This window comes from Silurus meridionalis, chromosome 24 (genome assembly GCF_014805685.1).
Source record: "Silurus meridionalis isolate SWU-2019-XX chromosome 24, ASM1480568v1, whole genome shotgun sequence".
In the NCBI taxonomy this organism is placed as follows: domain Eukaryota; kingdom Metazoa; phylum Chordata; class Actinopteri; order Siluriformes; family Siluridae; genus Silurus; species Silurus meridionalis.
Window position 1 is genome coordinate 12,623,195 of NC_060907.1, and position 25,985 is coordinate 12,649,179.

General features: G+C 39.1%; 1 protein-coding gene across 1 annotated transcript in view; it reads left to right on the forward strand.

The window, feature by feature from the left end:
• The first annotated feature begins 668 nt into the window (after positions 1 to 668).
• LOC124377969 (vang-like protein 1) overlaps positions 669 to 25,985 on the forward strand; it is a 73,061-nt gene continuing 47,744 nt past the window's right edge. Inside the window, exon 1 of the mRNA XM_046837391.1 lies at positions 669 to 900. The gene's annotated coding sequence lies outside the window, so the exon portion shown is untranslated. The remainder of the gene's footprint in view (positions 901 to 25,985) is intronic.

The window sequence follows — 25,985 nt, forward strand, 5'->3', positions numbered from 1 at the left end:
CAAATATAATATTAATAACTGTACAGGTTTAAGCAGGCTGGTGTGCTATCTATCTATCTATCTATCTATCTATCTATCTATCTATCTATCTATCTATCTATCTATCTATCTATCTATCCATCTATCTATCTATCTATCATCTATCTATCTATCTATCTATCTATCTATCTATCTATCTATCTATCTATCTGCCTGTCTGTCTGTCTGTCTGTCTGTCTGTCTGTCTATCTATTTATCTATCTATCTATCTATCTATCTATCTATCTATCTATCTATCTATCTATCTATCTATCTATCTATCTATCTATCTATCTATCTATCTATTTGTGTGTTGTATGTTATCTGTCTATCTCTCTGTCTGCCTATCCATCTCTCTATCTGTATATCTGTCTATTTGTCTATCTCTCTGTCTGCCTTCCGGCTGGTGTGCTATCTATCTATCTATCTATCTATCTATCTATCTATCTATCTATCTATCTATCTGTCTGTCTGTCTGTCTGTCTGTCTGTCTGTCTGTCTGTCTTCCGATCTCTCTCTCTCTCTCTCTCTCTCTCTCTCTCTCTCTCTCTCTCTGTGTCTGTAGAAGAACCATGTAGCGTTATAAAGCGTTATAAGGCTGTAGTGGAGGAAGACTCTGTGCTCTGCTCCCCCTAGCGCGTCACCGCTGTATTACACCTTCCTCTCTCTCCCTTCCACACTGAACACTGCCCCCGCTGTTACTCCTAATGTGGAGGAGGAGAGCCCATTCCGCCGCCGGGGCTTCCCAACCGGTGCTCGAACACAGTGCCAGCTGTACCTGGGGATTACCTTCAGTCTAACAGCGTGCTCACATGGCGGGGAGGAGAGACAGAAGAGAGAGAGCGAGAGACGCCCGTGTCAGGATGCCACACTCCGGTAAAGGTGAGTGGATTCTGCGGCTCGTTTCCCCGCGCGCTGCGCCGGAGCGCGTGCTCGACCCGGTAACGCAGGCGGCGGTGTGTTTAGCAACGAGCAGCGCGTGCAGCTTCACCTTCGATCTCCTTATTGTCCATTATCCTTATTTAATTACACCGACTTTATTCTGATACCGTACAGAATTCCGGCATTATTTCTCCTTCTCCTTCCTCCTCCCTCCTCCACTCCACCACCAGCTAGCAATCACGTACACACAAACGGATTAATAATAAACAAGTCGCTGTTGATTGTTTTTGTTTGGTCTGTTTTGCGCTTTTAAACATCTGCAGAAGAACCCGGAGTGGGTTTAATATCAAGAACATCTAAAGACTTCAGAGCAAGTTTTATAAACTGTCCCTGACTTGTACGACGTTATAGCTGCAGGCCTTTACACCACCTAACACCGCTAGTTTATACACCATGTACTAACAGGTATTAAACTCTCCATAGAAACCCCAGGGAGCTCCTCAAAGCGCCTTCAGGTCTTCACACTTTGTCAACGTCCCTTTCTTCTTCTTCTTCTTCGGGTGTCCTCCGGCGCTTGGCCAGGGTTTTACAGCTCAGTATGCCTGTCTTTCACCCCTCTCGCTTTCATTTATACTCACGCTGGTTGGTCCAGAGGTGTGTGTGTGTGTGTGTGTGTGTGTTTCTGACTTGGTTCTGGAGGCCTTGAGGAGACCGCGGAGTTTCCTGCTGCGACCGCCATTGATTTGGAGTCTACAGGTAGAACAGGGAGTTGGCAAAGAGACACACACTGCTGCTGCTCGACTGCTTTTTTTTTTCTTCTTCTTCACCTTCTCAACTCATTATGAGACAGAAAATCCACAACTGTTGAGGTGGAGTGAAATGTGATTCCCTTCAAATATCTTCAAATAGCTGTCAAGGTGCGTCAAAAGTCACTGAGGAGAAAAGGGTCTGGTTTTGGAAGTGACTTCTATTCTTCATCTAGATCAGGAGTCTTCAACTGAACAGCATTGAGGTCCAGTAAATGAACCCTCCTCATCAGCTGAGACAATTATAGACCTAAAAACATGACTTGATGATGTTTGCCAGACTAAAAAAGAATTTTTATTGGACACATGATAAAAGAATACATCAAAGGAAAAGCGCCTTTGTTTCTGTTTGAACTGAGATCATAAGTAATGACATCACACGTATTGTCGTTACCTGACTGAATGTATCTAATGTTTAACGTTGTTGTCTTCGATTCTTCACGTTGCATTGATAAAATATCAACAGCAAAATCATTCAGAAACACAATCACCATCTTCCCTTATTTTTTAAAATGCCATTGTTTTTTCACTCACTGAAAGTTTCATCTTTTGCACGTTTCTCTCGTCTTCACCGCACGCTCAACTGCACGTCTAAACAGTGAGCATAGTAACTAGGGGGTGGGAGAAAAAAATCGATTTACCAAACTATCACGATTCTTTTTAAAACGATTTTGAGATCGATTTGTTTACCTCAGAATCGATATATATTGAAATATTTTACTTTTCCAGAGAGGTGGTGGGAAGACGTTATCGCTTTTATTCCGACAGAGAGCGAAACGTATTTTGTTGTTGTCTGTATTAGAAGACGTCGTATCCGACACACTGCCAGAAAGAGCTGCGCTGGACATGACTAAAACGGTATGCCAACTCTGCCATACAGTGATAGCATATTGTGGCAATACCATGCTTTTGAACGCCAAGAAACCTGCAGCATCTCAACAAACTCTGGATTTGACATTGAGTAAATGACCATGCACTTCGGAGAAAGCAAAACGCATCACAGAGTCGATTGCTCTTTTTCTCTGCAAAGAAATTCGTCCTTATAATTACAGAATCGCAATATGTATTGAATCGGCACAAAAGTATCGGGATAGTATTGAATTGCCAGATTAGTGAATCGTCCCAGCCCTAATAGTAACAGTAGTGGGGACCCGTGGCGCCGTAGGACCCAAACATCTCTACTGAGCCCACCTTGATGTGATACAAATTTGGATTTATTAGAAAATAGCGTTTTGCAGATATTAATTTGATTATGTGAAAAGGCTTCGCGGTCCGACCGGGCGCATTTTGCGGTCCGGATTTGGACCGGAGTCCGCCAGTTTGAGACCCCTGATCTAGAAGGACACGGCGTATTCGATCTAAAGCCTTTGAAAAAACAATAATTTCCACGATATCATTGCGTTTGTGTCCTTCATCCTGTCTGAGAAGCTGAAATGGAGTTAATCTCACATGTAAGAAATTGTCAGAAGCTTTAATCCTCCAGGTTGCTCCTGTCACTTGTAGTTTGTCTTGTGTGTGATTGGTGGGTCCATAAAGGAAGAATAGTTGCTTATAGGTGTTAAAGTCATGAGCGGGGAATTGAAGAAACGTGGGACCACGAGGGCTCAATTTTTACAGGTCGAATTCGAAGAAACTCCTCGCTTAGTATCTGAGAAAGTGTCCGTTTGTCTATTCCAATCTAATAGAAATATCAAGATTATTAGGGTACCATTTGAGGTCCTCGATTCCACAAGCTACAGTTTTTAAACACACTACATCTGGTCTTGGATACAATTTAGTAGAGATGGTAGGCAAATTACGAAGTAGCACATCATATCAAATTTGCATAGGGTTAGCCAGCATGATGTGTATATATATATATATATATTATAGCTGTCTTCATTTACTTTGAAAAACAAGTCACATAACACACCAGGGACGTGACCTGATTCCCACGGTACTCTCCACGTGTGCACAGGTAAGCAGCGGCCGAGTCTCCAAGGGCATTTACTCTGCAATGCCTCCCCTCTCAGACGTGCTCGAATGAATAAGGATGAATCTTCGCAACCATGAAATTTTTATCCTCCAGTCAATCTTGCATTTATCTCTCTTCTCTTTAAAGACCACCTCGTGCATTGTAGCAGACAGCTTGTCTCTTCCCCCCCCCCCAGCTCTCTAAAGGTTTCGTTCCGATATTCGCTTTTGTGGTGAAACACACCCAGGCGTCAAAAAGAGAGTGAGAAAGAGAGAGATAGAAAGATATCTTCTCTCTTCAGTAGAAAAAAAGGTTTTCTGTCTCGCCACTCAACGAATAATAAAACAGCGTCAATTACGATTTTTTTTTTAATTTATCGTGTAAGCCACGAATCTGACGGCACAGAGAGCGCGATTATTATAGCTGGTGTTCACAAGGGGATTTGAAAGCACACATTCCCACCTCCCACACGGAAAAGTGTGTGTGTAGGTGTGTGTGTGTGTGGATCTCACCTATCTTATTGTGTTGTGAGCTGAACTGTTCTAATCCCGTTCCTTTTGAGAAGTCGAAAAAATTCATTTTCGTTCTCATGGATAACGAGTTCTCAGAGGAACCTGATGTACAATGCCTGTCTCATATATGTATTTAGAGCATAGGCTGGCTTTTCCCACGTTTTTCCAGGTTTTCCCCTTAGTAATGATGTAATACTTGGCACACCGTTACACTCCTGAATACGAGCACTCATTCCACCTATCATAATTTTGACTCTTTTGATTATTCCTAAATATATACTGCACATGTTTCTGGCCAAAAAGGCAGTAATTACAATTTGGATCCTGGAAGTAATTTTTTAAATATTTTTTATGCCATCATTTTTTTCTCAATATTGACTTTATTTAATATATATGTAAAAAAAAAACTAAAAAAAACATCAGTGTAGGAATTTGTAATTCATTTATCAATTAGTAATAATTTATACCTTTTAAACTATTAATTATATAATGAACCGCTTTCGTTTTAATTGTGTTTACACTGGCTGTTTTTCCATAAATCAAATCGAATCAAATTTTATTTGTCACATACACATACATACAAAGTACGACATGCAGTGAAATGCTTGTACGACCGTCCAACATTTAAGCATAAAAAAGGAATAGAATTTAAGGAAATCAAATAAATAAAGTAGATCAATAAAAAGTAAAAACTATAGAAAATATATGAAAATATATGTACATACATGAATGTGTATGGCAGATATTGGAAGTACAAATTCAAGTGATTTAATGATTGTCCTTAAAGTGTTGAAGTGATGGTCCGGTGTTATTTTGCTCGTCTGCAGTAAAATGTAAAAAAAAAAACATCCACGTCCTTATAATGCGCAAACGTGTTTTAACGTAAAGCTTTAACGCATGCGAAATCCGTCTCTCAGAAGTCAAGTGCTAGTGGACATTTTGTCCTCTGAGAAAAATGCAATCTGTAGGCTGTACAAAGTGACATTAATCTTTAACAACGCTATCAAACTGGACAGCCGGCACAAAGACTGCAATATAACGTCCACCCTCACGTCTGTCCTGAGTGCAACGGGTCACATGAATAAAAATACGACATTTGATTTTTTTTTTTCACTCGCGCTCTAACACCGTACCCACTTGAGCAGGTTTTTTTAAATAGCTCCCAATTTTAGTGAACATGCACACTGAGGAAAAACGTGTTTCTAAATGTAACTGGATTAATGTGGACGTAGCTCTGAAAATCCATGAATACGTTTACACTGGTCGTTCCAGTGTAGTTAGATGCATGTATAGAATAGCCTTTATTTGTCACATATACGTTACAGCACAGTGAAATTTGTTCTTCACATATCCCAGCTTGCTCAGAGCATGATATGGTGCCCCTGGAGCACAGAGGGTTAAGGGCCTTGCTTAAGGGCCCAAGAGTGGCAGCTTGGCGATACCAGGGCTTGAACCCCAGACCTTTCGATCAGCACCTTAACCACTGAGCAACCACTCCTCCATGTGATACCAATGCAAATGCATTTCTACCTATTTACTGTTTACCTGTACCAAATGTTTTGTTGAAATCAAATATGATGCACGAGTTCGATGTTCGAATGGCTTAATGATACTGCATCACCCTTCATTTCTTTGCGATTGCACTGAAAACCCCTTTGCATGTGTGAAACAGTAGTGATGGTAAACATGTTACACAGGAACGAAATACAAACTGAAACAAAACTATTTTCAGCTATTTACATGCTTTTTTGGCTCAAAGCAGAATCTATAAGTCATTAGTTTATTGTCTGGTGAACATTTCAAATCTTCTCGATGTCATCAATGTGGTCTCGTGTATCAGGAGTTTTTTAGAAATATAAAGTATTTGAAACTTATATGGAACGATTTCTACATTTAAAAGTTATATCTGTAATCTAGTTCATTTTGTAAACCTAGTTTGGGACAGTATCTATTGCATTGAATTGAATTGAATGAAATTGAATTGAAAACAATGGAATTGTTGAGAACCATTTGATTCACTTCAGTTGGTGATTCAGAAGTGTACACCTGAAACCTGAATTCGGTTTCCTCTCTTGTTTCCGTTCACATTAGATTAGAAAGTACATTTGCTTTACGTATTATGTTCCTGGATTTAATTTTTTCAGCCTCTAGGAAAGCTTAGCTATATAAAGTGTGTACAATGGTGTCTCTGAAAATGGAGCCCATTCTCTCTCTCTCTTATTCTCTCTCTTATTCTCTCTCTCTCTCTCTCTCTCTCTCTCTCTCTCTCTCTCTCTCTCTCTCTCTCTCTCTCTCTCTCTCTCTCTTTCTCTTGCTGCCATGCTCTCTATTCGTTTGTTTGCGGGTTTAGTCTCTGGGACACGCCGGAGCCAAGGAGGGTGTAAGTTTGTGTTGGAGGCGAGCCAGTGCCTTTTCCTTTGTGCCCTATAGTAATTTGTCTCTCTTCAGTTTTCACTTTCACTAGCACTCGTCCTACTTCCCGTCTTCAAGTCTCGATTTCATCGACAAAAATCAATATAAGTCTCTTCGATCGTCAGTGCAAAAATCCAGACATAAAGGAAGTTCCTTAACATGTCCATCACACACATAAGCTCCTAAGATTAAACTCGAGATGTTCTCGCAGCCAGCTGTGAATAGATCTCTAGTTCTAATGCGGGACACTTTCACCTGAATACCAAGGCACGGCGAATCGATTGCCCCTTCTGCTGTTGTGCATTTCATCTCCCCTCTCATGCGAGCTAGTTTCTTTTATGGTCCTTTTGTAAGCAGGCGTTCCGCTCAGGGTAGGAAATCACCGCTCGTTTTTGTCCGTTTGTTTACGGAGCTGTTTTGCATATGCTTAATGAGGTGGCACTAACGACCGTGACGCAGACGATTGTTACATCTTCCACTATTATTGTTTGTTTTTGTTGTTTTTTCTTCTTCTCGCGGGATATTTTTCGCTTCCCTCACACGCACAGTTGTATGGCAGCGTAGTGACAGGGGGTAAATATCAAATGACTTTCCCTGCCAGCTATTTTGCTTTAACGTCGCCCCCACGTTTCCGTCATTACAGTTGAGATAAACCGAATGTTTTGTTCCAGACTGAGCTCAGTCAATGTTCTTCAGTCTTTTAATAGGAGAGTTCCTCAGGAGTTTTGGAATGTTTTCAGAAAAGGTGTGGCAGGTGATCATGGGAGGATGTTTATGCAGGGAAGAAGGAAGTGGCAGAACGGATATAAGAAAATAAATGTGGGATTTAGTGAAGCCTGGCTGGTTTCCAACAACATCACAGTGTTGGATTGATGGAACCATTGACTGGATTGGAATATTTTAGAGGACTTTTTGTCGGTCTTTTCCTCTCAACCGTGCTACTGTGCAGTAGGTTTGTACTAGCAAGTGTCAGGTGACTCATTTGATTTGTAGATTTTGTGAGCAAGTCGTCATTTGTGGATGTGTAATGTTTTTGTTTTGCAGTAGCAGTAGCAGCTATGCTTGATTTATGGCTGGTAGCTAACATTGTTACAAAATAAATTTCAGTGGAAAAGGATAAAAATGGTTGCTATATATTACTATATTATTCCATATGTCAAGTCATGTCAAGTCAAGAAGCTTATTGTCATTTCAACCATATATAGCTGATGCAGTACACAGTGAAATTAAACAATGTTCCTCCAGAACCCTGGTGCTACATAAATCAACATAAAGCTACATACAGAAAACAGAGGGCTAAGTGTCTGGTAAGTGTCCTCTCTTGTTTGTGGTGCTTCCCCAAATTGTTATCTTTATAGGCACAAAAATGTATAGGATGTCTTTGGATGTGGTACCGTTAAATAGTCTATTCACTTTGAATAGGAGACCCAAAACTGTTTTTTTTTTTGAGATCTTGAAGATCTTGGAAACCTTTTGAACATCTTTTGGGATGAATTGGAATCTAGTGGAACATCTTCCCAGAAGATTTTTGTAACAGCAAATTGAGAACTGCATGTTTAGGTTCCCTGGTGGTCTAGTGGTTAGGATGCGGCGCTCTCACCGCTGCCGCCCGGTTTCGATCCCCAGTCAGGGAACCAACCCCAGCCACTAGAGTTGCACAAGCCTTAGCTCCGGCCCCAAGCCCGGATAAATGGGGAGGGTTGCGTTAGGAAGGGCATCCAGCGTAAAAACATGTGCCAAATTAAACATGCCGATGGTCCGCTGTGGCGACTCCTAATGGGAGAAGCCGAAAGAAAGTTTAAATTGAGAACTGCATGTGGAATGGATCGTTCGAAAAGCACATACAAATGAGTTTTCCACAAACTTGTGTCTATAAAGTGTATCTTGTACGAGCTGTAATAACGCTTTACTGTTAATAAACAGGCATAATTGAATCATTGTCGCACACCCAGGTATTGCAAATACCTTGTTTTTGCAATATTTCGAACATTTCCTGTCTCACTGCAAAGACAAGCACTCACACTAATTCACAAATGAATGCTGGTCAGCTTACAATGCACATCTTGGGAATGAAACTAGAGTACCCAGTGGATTCCCTCGAAACCTTCATGCATACAGGGCAGAGACGGAGTACAAACACACAAGAATTTCCAATTCCAATAAACCACACTATCACTTCTTCCAGATTGTTAACCTTAAGTTAACTGCTTGAAATACAGAACGAATGGGTCAGTGAGCAGCACATGCTGTCAGTAATACTCGGAGATTTTGCCTGCTATAATACATGTAACAGACACTCGCCAGTTGTGGCTTTATTTTTACATGCACATGCTCGCACAATCTCTCTCTGATTACGCTGCAGTCCGCCTAGTCCTGGAACCGCCCCCACGTTGCCCCTTGACAGTAGACCTTGACACAGAACATCCAATCACAATCTACTGTTCACATATCACCACAGTACCTCAATGTCATGTTCAACCTGTCTGTAATCTCCTTCAACGCCTGTCAAACTGTAAAAATGTCCTTTATAGCTCCGTCACGATTTGTCATTGGTAAGAGGATTATTGGATTATTTCTGACTGATGATGACGGCTCTTCAACAGACAGCTCCATATTCCTTACAAGAAAAAGTTAGTCCTCCTTGGTCCCCTCCCCCACAGCAGCAGCGGTCTTTTAGCTTTTATGAGTAGCGGTGTAGCTCGAGGGCACAGGATGATGGTAGAAGTTTGACGTGACATTGACGGCCATGTTCATTTGAGACTTTTCATAGTTCTGCCTTCGCAATTTGTAGACTTCAACTCGAACATTTAGACGGGGATTACAGAATTAGTACAGAGACACTGACAATGTGCTGGAGGTTTGGTTTCATAGAGAAATGTGGTTTGCCGAACGCTGCCTGTAACCGTCTGGTGGTTTTTTTAAATCATGTGTGGGCTGCGAGGCTTCCTGTAATTTCCCATTTATTTGGTATGAATGACAGCAAACTGGCTTTCAGCTTAGTATGATGGAGGAGAAAGTGTGACAGAATTCATAATGCAAGCGACATATTTTTTTATGATGCAACTTTCCTCTTACTACCTTTTCCCATAAAGGTATTTATGCTAGCTTGCTGTTTTATGGATTGCACTTTACCAGGAATATTCAAATGATTACATTAGCTAATGTAACGAGACCGGGAACATTACTGTGTTTATTTTATTTAGCTAACTAAAGTAACATAACCGAATGAAAACACAGAACTAGCATTGGCTTTATACCTAATTGTCTGAGGTGATATGCAGATTGGTGTTTGTTTTTACTACAGTGTTTTGATGTCATGATCAAATTTGCTAGTTAAGGTTTAACAATTAACATCGGCTCTGAACCCTACTCATATGTGTCCACTTTTGCAGAGATTTTCAAAAAACCTTTGACAGTTATTTCTGGTCGTCATTTTAAGCAAAATATTGCCGAAAAATGTAGCTGACATATTTGAATACTATGTGGTAATAGTGCTATGACAGGACCCATGGCTGTAAGCAGGAACAGCAGTATGCGGTAAACTGTGATCTAGTTTGTGCTGTTAGCTGGAGTCTTCTCTTTTCTTTAGGTGGTCAGATAAAAAAAGAGGAGTCTTATTTCATTAAGCAACTAATATAAATATATTTTGTATTTTTTTATATCATAATCTAAATATAAAAGCACTTGGTGCAATGGCTGTCAAAAAGAGAGTGAAGACATAGATAAGTTACCACAGAAATCAGTTGTAGGAACTTCAAGTGGTGACTGTGTAAACACAGCATGAGTGATGTCTAGTGGTGGACAGTAAGGAATTAAATGTAATGCGTTACTGTGCTTGAGCAGCTTTTTCGCGTATCTGTACTTTTCTCAGGTTTTTCCCGTAAACTCAACCACATTCTGTAAAATCCGTCGTTTCTTTTTATTTATGAGGGGATAAAAACTTCACGCACACCGCAAGCCACTGATCAGGATTGAGCCTGCGCTCTGTTTTAAACTTGTTTTGATCGCCGCTTGGCAGTGGCAGATTTAGACAACTTGGGCACAGGTCGTCCACCCAAAAAAAAAAATTAATAAATAAAATATTTATTTATTTATTTTTTAAGCAATCTTTTACGTTACATCAATTGTTATATCACGTCACGCTGAATTAACCTGGTCAGGACTCTGAGAAGTTCCCTCACTCATCCACTCAAGTACAGGTGACGTCACCTCAGTCTTCAGGGTTTCCAGTAGGATAACTGACAAGACCTGGAGTGACGTCACATCAGTAAGGAAAACTGAATCCAAATTTAAAATTATGGGTGACAAAAAAAGGTCTAAACCCTCAGGAGCCCAATTAAAAAAAAAACGTGCAAAAGATAAAGGTGTATGCAGCTCATCTCTCCTTATGAAGATAGTATAAGCTAATGCATTTAATGAAATAGACTAATAGTCATATTATGTATATCATATTATAATATCAGTTAGGTTCTGCTGTTCTACTGTACACCATCATACTGACAACACGACCAGACATATTGACGATCTTGTTTGTGAACAATGACAAAGGGATTTTTTTATTATGATCAGGAATGAGATGTTCATTGACTGAAGATTGTGGACCTTTAAAGAAGTAGATGTCGACCCCGCAAACATCCCGAACCATCTAAAGACGTACCAGTGCCAATTGGATCCCACTTCATGTGGAGTTTTGACATTGGACCTACTTGAGTGTTTAAAGGTTCTGGCATGGAGAAGCTGGTGTTGGATCTGTGATGATCGCAAATGTTGAGCTATTTTATGAGTTGCTCAGTAGCTCCTAGTTTTATAACCACAAATGACTGTAAAAGACTGTAGAAAAAACATTACTCGTAATCTTACACTCCAGTGAGGATGGGTTCCCATTTTGAGTCTGGTTCCTCTCAAGGTTTCTTCCTCATTACATCTAAGGGAGTTTTTCCTTGCCACAGTTGCCACGGCTGCTCATCAGGGATAAATACACACCATTCACCTTAACTCTTTCTTTGCCTTCTGTAAAGCTGCTTTGAGACAATGTCTGTTGTGAAAAGCGCCATAGAAATAAACTTGACTTGACTTGATACAAATACTTACTTTTGAGAGAAGGGGAAAAGGATTTTGAGGAAAGTACAGGCTTTTGCAAGAAATCCAATGTTTTGTGCTGTTTGTACAAATTGTTTTGAGAATGGTTTGAAAATATTAAGGATGATTCGAGAAATTTTTCAAAGCAACTGAGAAAAACTGTGAAAGGCAAATTTAAAAGACATTATAAGGATATAAATGTTGTACGTATCTTATAGCTACAATTAGTCAAGGAGTTGTTTGTTCTTGGTTCTGAAATTGTGCACAATGACATGTATTTAATTGCGCAATAAATGCATTTAGGGTGATATTAACAGTTGTGTGAAATAGTGTCAGACTAATGTTTCAGATCAATAAACTAATTTAAATATTAGTAAAAGATGAAGAACACAAGTGAACACAACATGCAGTTTTTAAATGAAGGTTTTCATTATTGAGGGAAAACAAAATCCAAAACTACATGAACAAACAAAACAAAAAGTGTTTGCCCCCCCCTGTTAAAACTGTGGTTTATTACACTTGAGTGTAATAAGTGAAGTAGACCAAAAGATCCTCAAAAGCTAGACAGCATGCCGAGATCCAAAGAAATTCAGAAACAAATGAGAAAGAAAGTAATTGAGATCTATCAGTCTGGAAAAGGTTATAAAGCTATTTCTAAAGCTTTGGGACTCCAGCAAACCACAGTGACAGCCATTATTCACAAATGGCAAAAACATGGAACAGTGGAGAACCTTCCCAGGAATGGCCGGCCGACCAAAATTACCCCAAGAGCACAGCGAAGACTCATCCAAGAGGTCACAAAAGATCCCACAACAACATCCAAAAAACTGCAGGCCTCACTTGCCTCAGTTAAGGTCAGTGTTCATGACGCCACCATAAAAAAGAGACTGGGCAAAAATAGTCTGCATAGAAGTGTTTCAAGACAATAAATGCTTCTAAGCAAAAAGAGCATAAAGGCTCATCTCAGTTTTATCAGAAAACATCTTGATGATCCCCAAAACTTTTGGGAAAATACTCTGTGGACTGACGAGACAAAAGTTAAACTTTTTGGAAGGTGTGTGTCCCGTTACGTCTGGCATAAAAAAAAGTAACACCACATTTCAGAAAAAGAACATCATATCAACAGTAAAATATGGTGGTGGTAGTGTGATGGTCTGGGGCTGTTTTGCTGCTTCAGGACCTGGAAAACTTGCTGTGATAAATGGAACCATGAGTTCTGCTGTTTACCAAAAAATCCTGAAGGAGAATGTCCAAACATCTGTTCGTGACCTCAAGCTGAAGCGAACTTGGGTTCTGCAGCAGGACAATGATCAAAAAACACACCAGAAAGTCCACCTCTGAACATCTGAAGAAAAACTAAATGAAGACTTTGGAGTGGCGTAGTCAAAGTCCTGACCTGAATCCTACTGAGATGCTGTGGCATGACCTTACAAAGGCGGTTCATGCTGGAAAACCCTCCAGTGTGACTGAATTACAACAATTCTACATAGATGAGTGGAGCAAAATTCCTCCACAGCACCGTAACAGACTTATCGCAAACGCTTGATTGCAGTTGTTGCTGCTAAGGGTGGCCCAACCAGTTTTTGGGGGCAAACATTTTTTTCACACAGGGCCATGTAGTTTTGGATTTTGTTTTCCCTCAAACAAAATTGTGTTATCACTGAAGCTGAAGCAGAGAGGAGCTTTTCAATGATGAAATTATTTAAAAGGAGGGAGACGTGGTTCACCCAGGGCCTCATTCAAGCTAAAACAGCCACTGCTGCTTGGTGGTTACTTACTTACTACATAGAGTGTAGTAATGTGGGAGAAATTCCTGGCTCTAACTCACCATAGCACATTAATAAAGTAGCTAAAAAGAATGTTTTGGGCTCATGATAATTTATTAGATATCAATCAGTGTTTGACTCATTAACATCATTCTATTAGTAGATCGGTGTTCTAAGAGTAACATTTAGAGTCTTTTTTTACATAAATTGAGTTGATTAAGCAAAGATTCTTGTGATAAAAATGATAATAGGAACATTATAGCCGTAATTAAACCTTAGTGCTTAAGTACATTTAATAGCAAATACTTTTGTACTTTTACTCAAGTAAAAGTTTAAAGGGGGCACTTTTACTTTTACCTAAGATTTTACCTATCTCTACATTTACTCAAGTACATGCTATGTGAACCTCGTCCGCCACTGGTGATATCAATTCTCAGTACCCGCAATAACTATTTCGCAAGCTGTAAATGGAGTTTTTGTTTTTTTCATGGATCGTTTTGTACAATGAATCATTGTTCTGAAAGGCTGAAAATCATGTTTCAGGCTTTGGAAGTTCTTGTTCAATATAAAGTGACCGAGTTTTTCTCAGGGCAAGAAATTAAATATGACACCTTCAGGGTGCTCCCATTCGTCATAACAAATGGGCTATAACTGTCCCAGGATTTCTACATGATCACTTTCAGTGTGTTATCAATTACAAAGACCTGTCCTCTTGCTAAATCTGCTGTGTCCTGCACTCTTTAGTATAATATTGATTATTATATATGGAAATGTGTAATTTAGAACGAGCTGTAAAGTTTAAAACATAGAGAGTGTGCCAAATAAATGCCTGTATTTGTTGCATATGTTCACTCAGACCTGCATAAATTACACTCCGCTGTGATTAACAGTGTGTGGTTGAGCACAGAGGTGAGATTTGATACGGCTGTTTGGGTACCAGTATGAGAGGCACTTAACTCCATCATCAGACACTTAATCCTGGCATGTACCCCGGAGGTCACTCCAAAAAAATAGAAAACACAAATACTTCTTTTTCCAGGCAGTTGTGATGAGCCAAGCAAGACAAGGGTGGCGTGTTGTAGCAGCTTGGGGGTCAAGTGATTTGGTCTGGGGCACAACACTGGTTCGGACCAGTAAGTGCAGTTAAAAATATATGAATTGTGAACAAGGTGAGGCTTGAGTGGGTATGTTTTTTTTTTCAATATTTAAGATATGCTACTTTGTGGCAAAAAGAAACCATATGAATGACTTTTCTTGAATAAACTCATCTAACTCGATCTCAAACAGGTAACTGAAAAAAATCGTTCCAGAGGATTGGGATGACCAATCTTAATTCTGTGGTTAATGAAGCATTATGTGTGGATTTAAATATTGCTCTACTGGGGCAATAAAATCCACAATGTACAGCATTACATTCATTTAAAGCATTAAGGCAAATGCCCTTATCCAGAGCAACTTACACTTATATCCTTTATAAGACGGAGCAGTTGAGGGTTAAAGGCCTTGCTCAGGGTACTAGCAGTGGCAGCTTAATGGAGCTGTGACTTCAACGCATGATTTTCTGATCAGATATCCATTCATATATCTATTTCATATATGGCTTATCTTGCACAGGGTCATGAAGTGTAGCTTAACCATGGGAACTCATAACACACCTTGGATGTCCAGGGTGGACAATTTGGTAAATGCTAATGAGTGTAAAAGGAAACCAGCGTACCCAGGGGAAACCCCCAAAGTACAGAGAGAACTTAATGCACACAGGGTGTAGGCAGGATGTGAGACCCTAAACCCTGAGGTGTGAGGCAAACATGCAACCCACTAAGCCACTGTATCCCCTGACACTGTAGATTTTAAGTGTAATTTACTGGCCGCCTGGGGTGCCAGTAAAGTACTTTAAAGTTTACAGTGAAATATCAAACAGTATAAAATATCATGTAACCATATACATATAAGCTTCTTGTTTTAGTGATTTAAAAGAGTTTAAAGTTCAAGCCCCATCACCACTAAGATGCCCCTGAAAGGCAATATTGAAGATGGGCACCGTCACATGACTAGGAATGTGCAATTATTTACGAAAGTCTTAGCTTTTACAGTCCAAACTGCGATGTGAAAACGGTGTTTTTAAATGTATCCACTTTGGAGAGCATTTTCAAAAAGCTACATTTTTGTTTACTAAAAACACCATGTGTGGATGGAAGGTCAATACAGAATAATATGCGTTTTCAAAAGTCTCAGTGGACATGGCCTTAGAATGAGTGCAATAATAGAAATCGTGCAGCTGCTGCAACGAGAATTCAGCGCTGTTGTGTAAGGAGTATTGAAGAAAACATAACACAAGCATTTACGGTTTGTAAATCAGTCACATTTCGGATTTAGCTTTATTTCACACTTTGGATTAGATAAACTCCCACAGTAACAGAGTATTAATTACCTACTGCCACTGCAACCATGTGTTCAGCTCTGTGGTTTTCTCTTTCAAGCACAGGACAGGATGAATTTGTGGTTCTGCGCTTGACTGTGTGGTTGCCATATGAATTCCACAATAGATTCGATGGCTATCAAGTGAAAGGATTAAATGTCTTTCTGAAAACATGTCTGTAGCCTCAAGATTGTAACTGTGCTCAATCGTGTATCTCTTTTTTTCTGGTAGAAATAATAATGGTTATTGTCGTCTGATTTTAGAGCAAAGCGGCAAAACATCGTTCTCTGATCCATTTTCGTTCATATTTTCCCAGGTTTCTTCAGAACAGAATAAGAATCAGGTTTATTACAGTGGAATAAACCCGCGGAAAACGAAAAACCGTATTTTATGTATATAGTATTGTGCTGTATTAAGATTTTATTTAACATTATTATTTATAATTTGATTTTTATAAATGCATTTCATTATTTCAACATAAAACTCCATAAAAACAATTCCTTATAAGTTGTTTGGGGTATGGTGCTATCCGTGAGACACCGGGAAAATCAGCAAAACAAATTAGTTATGTGGCAAATGCAATTAACGCGATAAACCTGGGCACAAGATTCGAACTGCGGTAAAGCGGGGGATTACTGTATTATTGTTGACACCCACAAGGAATTTGGTTCCAACTGGTGACTTTAAAAAAAATACATACATAAATAACATTATACATTTAGCTTAGACTACACAAGACAATACAGACAATACAAGACAATATAGATTAAATAAGAAAATATAATAAGATTTTTTATTTTTTTTGCTGTACACAATTTCAGTAATCATCATCTGCTGCTTTTAGGGCATTGTGCTTAGTTATAGATAATAGCTTGTTAGGTTTATTTGCTGTCCCATTTATCATTTTGTAAGCATTCCTGATCTTATAGTGTAAAAACTAAAGAAAAAACCCAGAAAAGAGCAAAAAGAGCAGCTAGAAGCTACAGTTGACTTGTACCCAGCATAACCAACAAAGCTGGTTACTGAACTGGAAGCGTTACTTTCAACTTTCAAAAGCACCACAGTGCTATGGTCAATTAGTGCTAGTTAGACATTGCATTTGGGCAAAGATATATTACACCCAAGCTCACAAAATGGCTAAATCCTGTTATTTGTGACTTTCCTTGACTAAAAGAAGGGGATGGATGAATGTTGGCACCATCAAATATTGATCTGTTTTGGAAAAAAGCAATGCATGCAAAGCTTTTAATACACAGCCTTTGATTTCTTTTAACCAACTCTGCAGTTGTAAACCTCCTGCTGCAGTTTAATTAACCGAAGCAAACCCACAAATCACACGCCACAGCAGCATTTCGATGTGTAACACGGTCAGACCATCTCATTAATGCGCTCCATTCTGCACAGCTGTGTAGTCTCCACCTTCGGAGTCATTTGTTATTTCTTTTTTTTCCTTCAATTTGAGTATTTGGACTTTGGAGGCTCGCTTTATATCTCCCATGGTTCCAGTCGTTATTAATGATTGGAGTTAATATTTGCATAATCCTTTGAAATATTAAAATATGGGGATGAATTTGGGTTCACTGTTTCCACTCGCTTTAAATCCTTTCCTGAGGGATTCAGCAGGAACTTCTGGTTAAAATTTTAGCTCCAGAAACTTATTCCTAACTATATACATTATACAGACAAAAGTATTGGAACACCAGACTTCTCCAACCATATGTGGTTCTTTCCCTCATTGTTACCACAAAGTTGGAGCCACACAATTTGCATGCTCTCCTTGAACTGGGAGAAGCAAACCTGTTCCAGCATGACAAAGACATATCTCCATGAAGATATGGTTTACTTGAGTGAACCTTAACCCTACTGAGTACCTTTGGGATAATTTGGAATGCTGGATGCAACCCAGGCCTCCTTACTCTACATCAGTACCTGACTTTACTAACACTCTTGTGGAAACAAATTTCTATAAGCACACTCCCATATCTTCTGGAACAGGTTTGGGTCTCATGGTTGAAGTGAAGAAAAAATGCAATGCTCCCTATATCCAAGGAAATCTTGTACAATTATGTGCCTCCAAATTTGTGGTTACAGTTTGGGAAAGAAACAAATCTGGCAAAATTCTATACAGATTCTGTAATTGAAATGATATTGTGTCAGGCAGTTATTAAGCATTTCTTATTGTGCATTACAATCATATAATGCACACCAAGCCATGAATTATATCTTAACTCATTTAATATATTGTGAAATCAGGACTATAATCAGGTCAGTCATACAGTAAAGATGTAATGAAGCTATATTTCAGTGAGAACATTTTCCAACAATGAGAACATCTTCCAACATGATTTAAAAAAAATCTTTTATAAGAAAGGTCATAGATAATAAAATAGAAATAATAGCTCTGGCAAAAAAGAAGCAGTGTAAACTTTCCACCAAAAATCTATATAAATACACTGCTTTTATCCCGAATTCACATCAGAACGCAAACCTTTTACACAGTACTAAAACAACCGCATGGGATCCTCACTGCACATTTTTTTATGTGATTTTGTGAGTTTAATGGATTTCGATCGACTTTACTTCTCTCTCCAAGAACAACTTGTTAATATCGACGTGCTGTCACTTTTTACACACCTGTCAGAAACACATGGTTCATCAATATGGACTTACTGTGTGATGAGCCATTCTGCTTTCTGTTATTTGACTATAGACCATGTTTTTGTCGACGGTAACTACACATACATTACACGGATTTTTAAAACGAGTAGAAAAATTTGATTGTTAAATACGTACATATTTATAAATCTTTTTTTGTTGTTGCACATTTTGCTACATAACTATTAGGCTTGTATTGATTTTTCCCCCAGAAACCAGTGTAGAAGAGAACAAGCATTTCCACTTTTCTGCTTGAATGAAAAAACAGTGGCACTACTACTAATACTAATATTGCCAGCTGTACAGTTTGAAGCTGTGGCAGTCTTGGAAACTCAGCTGGTGGATGTTTTTAAGCGATTCTGCGTTAGCTTGAGAAATACAACGATAAAAAAGCTATTAAAAAAACAGCAAAACTTGATTTACAGCGAAGTCTAATGTTCACATGGGCGACATTTTCCCCACTAGTGCCAATCTTGGAAAGAAAAGTAAAAAAAAAAAGGAAGACTATAAATTATTCTGTAATGGTTAATAGTTGAAAGCTCTGTTGTTAAAATTTCCGGGTCAGTTTTTGTTTTGCATTTAAATCGTAAATACATGATATGTAAGGATGGCAATATCGTTATATCACAAACACAAACCCTGAAAATAATTTCTAGCTTACCACATTCTCTGATTTATGATTTTTTTAAATAAATATAGTTAACTAGCTGTAAATACATGTTTAATGTTGGATAAGTTGAACACACATGACTAGATATGTCTTTACATCCTCTATTCACCTTGAAAGAAAGTGTGGAAGCCTGCAAGATGAGAGAAAGGGGCGTGGCTTACAGGAAGGCTTCTCAGTGGCTCAAATGTCTCGATTTTTTGGAGAAAATAATAGCTGGTCTTGTTCTTTGCCGTATTTTTAAATGATATCATGTACAAGTGCAGGATGTTTTTGTGCAGTTCTCCTTTGACTAGACTGGGAATTAAAAATTATCAGCAATAAACGTTGTTGATTATAGTGGCTGTGCTGTCATGTGACAAGGGTGACAATATTGTTATATCATTCGAGTCTAATCCCAACAATCACTGCCCTCTCACCAAATACGCTAACTTATGAACCTAGGTTTGGTGCAAGCAACAGTAAAGAATGAAGCCTGTAAGATCAATGAGACACGGATTACCATGACAACCATGCTGTAAACAGTCTAATAGGGCAAGGAGTATGGGAGCAATATGATGCAAATTATTATCATAATTAACATAATTTTCCCACTAAAGAGCATAATTAAGCTCCTCAACGAGTCGCCATGGAAAAACACATTTCCCAGGCCTGTACATTAGAAAATAAAGCTCTGTGTTTCTGACCTGCGGCTGTTCAGAGTGGCTGAGACCAGTGTAATGGGAATCGATATGATCTATCAGAGAGATTTGCTGAAGTGGGAGGCAGAGTGGCAGAATGAATCCACCAATCTCTCCTCCACACATTAACTACTACAGCATCATATCCAACAAGTCACGTTACAGGGAAACGCAATGCACAGGCTTTCCAGACACAGACGACGCAAATTTGGAAAGCGTTCTTTGTTATGTCTGTGTTGATAGCAATCTCTGTTTATATAATCTCTCAGATAGTCTCTCTTTTACAGATGCACTGAGCCACAAATGTAAATACAGCAAAAAGTAAATCAACAAGCTGCCGGCGCTGGAGATACGATACTGTCAGCCTCAAATATTTCATCTGTATCATGTAATGAAAAAGCAGCAAGTTCAAATCCTAAGAATAATTCAATCATATTATTCGACTTTAAATAGGACGGAGAGCTTTAAAGTGTAAAAATATTTTAAAAGAAATGCCACCAGAAAATGATATCCAAAAATCAAATAAATAATAACAATGACAGTAAGAAGATACTATCAGATTTAAAAAATACATATACATAATGAAAAATGAAAAAAAATAATTAAGTAATAAAATACTTTAAAATAAAAAATTTAAGAATTAAAGCTAGTTTCAATTTTATATACAGTATCTCACAAAAGTGAGTACACTCCTCACATTTTAGCAAACATTTTTTGTGTATCTTCTCAAGGGACAATACTATAGAAATGAAACTTGAATATATTTTAGAGTAGTCAATGTGCAACTTGTACAGCAGTACAGATTTACTGTCCTCTAAAAATAACTCAACATACAGCCATTATTGTCTACATAACTAACAACAAATGTGAGTTTGGCATCACTTTAAGTGAACACATTTAAAACTGTGTCCAAATTGACAATATTTTGTGTGAGCACCAGTGTTATCCTGCACTGCCTCAATCCTCCTGGGCATGAATTCACCAGAGCTGCACAGGTTGTTGCTGGGATCCTCTTTCACTCCTCCATAATGACATCACGTCGCTGCTGGATGTTAGACACATGGAGCTTCTGCACCTTTTGATTGAGGTGCTCAATAAGGTTCCGGTCTGGAGACTGTAGTTTCTCAGTGACAACCAAAAGGTCAGTCTCTGTGGAATGTGGCGCTTTGAAGCCAGACTGATTGGGCTCTCTGAGGTTGTTCTCTGAGAGATAGACAAAAGTGATACTGGTCTGTAGTTGTTGATGGATCCAGAGCAAGTTTCTTCAAGATGGGAATACCCTCGTTCTCTTAAAGGTAGTTAGATACTGAGGACCCATTGATGATTGTGGTGATGAACGGCAGGAGGTCTTGTGAGATGGCCTGAAGCATAGTGGGATTGGATCCAGCAAGCGGGTGGTGGGATTGCAAGATTGGATTACGTGCAGCACCTCTTCTGGGGGAGGGAAGTGAAGGCCTGGCAGATTTCCTCAATCTTCTTATTGTAGGGAGGTTGAAGAAGGTGGAGCAGGAGGGTTGAGTAGTGAAGAAAATATACTGTTGAACTTACGAGAATCTTCTGGCAATAAGATTCGTATGTGCTTTTTGAACATCCCACTTCCACATTTAGTCTCCATTTTCTGGTATAATAATCTCCACTCTTGTAGGAAGATGTTCCACTAGATTGTAGAGTGTACTTTTTGAAATTTGTGTGCATTCATGTAGATATGGCCTGCATGTAGATTTGGGTCCAACTGTTTAAAAGGCAGCACATTTAGTTAGAATGGTGATCAGACTGACTTGAACTACCAATGGATTAAACACACACCTTTCAGCCAATCAGAATAGAGTATTCAGATGTACCATGGTAAAAAAAATGTCATGCAACTTTTCTCAGGCTTTGAAGTCAACAGGATTTCAGGGTTTTTTTTCAGTCACCTTTACAGTGTTACCAGTGTTTTCTTTCTCTCACACACACTTTCACTTTCCACCCATTCTCTTTCTTTTTCCTTCCCTTCCTGCACTTTCTCAAAGTCTTGCTCTGTTGGACAAATTACAAAACACAAGGAAATTCACAAGCCACGTCTTTTTTAATAACCTAATCCTCGACTTTTGTCTCTGCGTGAGGGATATCATCTTACCAAATATTTGTTCTGTGAATCAAGAGAGAAAAAATTTTAAAATACAATGGTAGCAATTGTCATAGCACCGAAAATTAGCAACACGAGCTAGGCTCATTATATTGGCAAATACAAAATGGCCGTAGCATCTGCTATCCTCTTATCAGTGGTGTCAGATTCTCCTGTTAAAATATCAGGAGCCACATGGTGCTGCAGTAATGAAGGAGTAATAACCCACTCGTTTGTTTTTGTGAATGCAGTGTTATCAGATTAAGCAGCTGTTATTTATAGCATGAGGAGAGAATAGAAATGTTGTTGTCCCCCCAACATAATGCGTTTACAAGGACCGTGTGGTATCTTTTAAAAAATGTGCATACCAGTGATTTCAGTCAGAACAGTGTGCTGGTGGAGAATTCAGGCTGTTTCTTACAAATGATGCTGTCTGTTTAAAACACAGCAACCTGACATAATATTTTGGTTCAACGTGTTCATGTAAATCAAGCGTCAGCCAGTAAAAGATACTTTGAGTAAAGAATACAGGCTGATGTTTAAGAGGTGGACAGAGAACTAATAGCACTTTTCAGTTTTCATTCAAAGATTCAGTGCAAAAATCTAGAAATAAATATAATGTTAAAAATGTTAAATAAAATCCAGTGCAAAAATCTCAAATTCAATTCAGTGCTAAAATCTATAATTAATTTTAGTGCTAAAATGTTATAATTAAATCCAGTGCAAAAATTCTATAACTAAATCTAGAGCAAAAATCCCATAATTAAATTCAGTGCTAAAATCTATAATTAAATTCAGCGCTAAATATCTATAATTAAATTCAGCGCTAAATATCTATAATTAAATTCAGTGCTAAAATCTATAATTAAATCCAGTGCAACAATTCTACTGATAAATCCAGTCCAGAAAATTCGATAACTAAATGTAGTGCAATAATATAATATTAACTTAAATATAATATTAAAATATATAATTAAATCCAATGCATTTAGTGCAAAAATATATAATAGATCAATTCAGATTTCATCGTACCATCCAACCCTATTCAGTGCATAACAGTAAGGAAGATCATAATACACTGTAATAATACAAATGCATTCATGTTAACTAATGTTAATCGTCAGTATATGCTATAAAAAATTATATTTTCTCTGTGTGTGTGTGTGTGTGTGTGTGTGTGTGTGATATTTCCGTAGTTGTGTAGTTTGTTGTGTACTATCTCTTCAGGAATGCAGTTATTTTAAGCTCAGACTGTAGAGCAAAGGTGTTGTGTGTGTGTGTGTGTGTGTGTGTGTGTGTGTGTGTGTGTGTGTGTGTTTGTGTGCGTGCGCACTTAGTAGTGCTGCTCTCTCTTTCTGTCTCTCTCTCTCTCTCTCTCTCTCTCTCTCTCTCTCTCTCTCTCTCTCTCTCAATCTCTCCTCTTGCTCTCTCTTTCACACACACACCTTAGTAAAATATTACCACACACACACACACATACACACAAACATTCACATTGCAGTTTATGGACAAGGCTCAGCTTGTCAGTTCCTGCCTGAACCCTTAATATTTAGGTTTAGATCTCCACATGGAAGCTGAAGAAAGCTGGTTTGCTCGTTTCAGTCCCTTCTGCTTTCGATTTTTCCTTCATCTCTTTATAAACAGAAAGTCATTAAAGGCCTTTAAACTCACAGCTGAGCATCTTGAAAAACACCACAGGCCCCTTTGTACGTTTAATTTAAACTGGGTGGTCTGTGGGTTTCCTTTTTGTATGATAATAACGATCATAAAACACACCACAGAGAAGTGGGGTTGTTACTCGCCACCTCAATCCTACATAGACACACACACATGCACCTCTTGTGGAAAATTGGGCACCTGCGTCACAGACTCACAATTCAGTGATAATAATGAACATTCCAGCTAGCAATTATAACTATGTCTATTCAGGAAGAGTCTGAGTTCAGTGAATCAACAAGAAATGAAGGAGAAAAAAAGCTGAAATTGTGTGGAGTTATGAAGAAAATTCAAATGGTCTTAACAAATGAGTGACAGATGATCGAACTTCGCACATGAATGCTGTCTGATTAGGATGAATCAAAGTTTAACATCGAAGCCATTAAAAACAATCTGTTCAGAATGAAGCATCTATGAGGAAGTATGTGTTGCCATTGTAGTGTGACTTAGATCTCACTGAAACCTCCAGATATAAGCCAGAAACCGTCACTCTCTCTGTATGTCAGTGACATGATGCTACGGCATCCAGGTTGATAAGTTGATGCTGTAAAAGTGCTCCTATAGTATTCGTCCCATTCTGGCAATGGTAGATCTTTGTCATAATGTGACCCTGTGCATCATGCTCTATTCATGCGGCCTTTCCAAATACAATGTTCTGATTTTCATGTAAAAAGTTCATATTCGGTAAACAGTAAACAGGTGAAAGCCATACTGAGAGATTATTCTCAAGCATCTGGCCAAAATGCATTAAAAAGGTGAAGATGCTGCCCCCTAATAGATTATTTTAATGCTAATGTATGGGATAGACATATTTGTCATATCAATGATGGGTTTCTGTGTATGTTGCGTTCATTTGTTATTTGTTTTAAAAATGAAAACAGTTTTCATTTTTAAAGGCTATTCCTGGCTCGAAATGTAAAATATTTGAAACATTTATAGCTACTTATAATTTTTTTTTATTTGATTTAATTGAGTTTGTGATTCTCTTAAACGACTTTGAAAATAACTGGTCATCAGCACATAATATTAATCAGAGACACCAAGGAACAAGCTTGGACGGGTCTGAGATGGGAGACATGGAAGGCAGGGTGAATCCGGTGGGCTTTGGGCATTTTGAGTCGAATCACATTCGGGTTAATGACCTTAGAGATGGGAAAGGGTCCCAGAAATCATAGGGGCAAACGTACAGCATACGGCCTATGGTAGATCCCGAGTAGCCATACCCTTTGACTAATCTGGTAACGCAGCACAGGGTGGCTCCTATGGTGGCCCAGCAGGCAAAGCTCTGGGAGGCCTTAATTAGGGAGAGCCATGCGAGCCTACTCCCAACCGTGCCGGCAGCGCCGAAACAGGGCTTCTTCAACTTCTTCAGTGAAAAATAAAGGTGGCTGGTAGCAATAGACTGTCTAAAAGGGGATATGCCTGTGGCAGTGGTGGGAAGGGAGTTATGTGCATACTCCACCCACAGCAGCTTGGAAGAACAGGAGGAGGCATTTTGTGAACACAGGATGCAGTTCGGTCCGTTCTCTAATTGCTGTTTGAGCCTCTACATCTGCCCATTAGTTTGGGGCTGGAAACCAGAGGAGAGGTTGACACAAGGTGCCCAGAAGGGCAAAAGTGCTTCTTCCAAAAGTTGGCAATTGAGTGTACTCCCACTAAATTAATCCCACCAGACGGCCCTTGAGGTTCTTGCGGCTACAAAGTTATGGACATCCTTCTGGACAGTGGGCCATCAGAATTATGGGATCTAACTTATTAAAGACTATCCCCCTGAAGCAGCTTGAATGCCCTATCCATTAGGGGAAGCAGATAATGGTTGTTGATAGTAATGGCGTTGAGTCCCCCGTAGTCAATGCACAGGTGTAGGGTCTTATTCTTTTTCGCCACGAAAAAAAAAAATAATTTCCAGCTGGGGAGGAAGAAGGACGGATGAGGCCCGCAGGGCGGGTCTCTTGAATATACTGCGCCATGGTTTATTTATTTGGGTTCCCACAGGTGATACCGCCACCCATGTGGGGGTGAAGTTTCCGGTAACAGGTCAGTGGCACAGTGACCTCCATTTTCTGGAGGCAAGGATGAGGCCCTAGCTTTGCTGAACACTGCCCTTAGTTTGTGATAGGCGGGCATACTCTGTTACCGAGCGACTGCACTTGAAAGCAGAGAGCAGTGACTGAGCTACGGCCTTCTGGGGTGGTGCATGAATCAAATACCTTGCTGAGCTCCCTGGAGAAGCTGGTGAAGGAAAGCAGTTGGAAGACAAATTTTCACACCCTGTGGTAGCCCAGTGCCGGTCCTTTTTCAGATAACAGAAA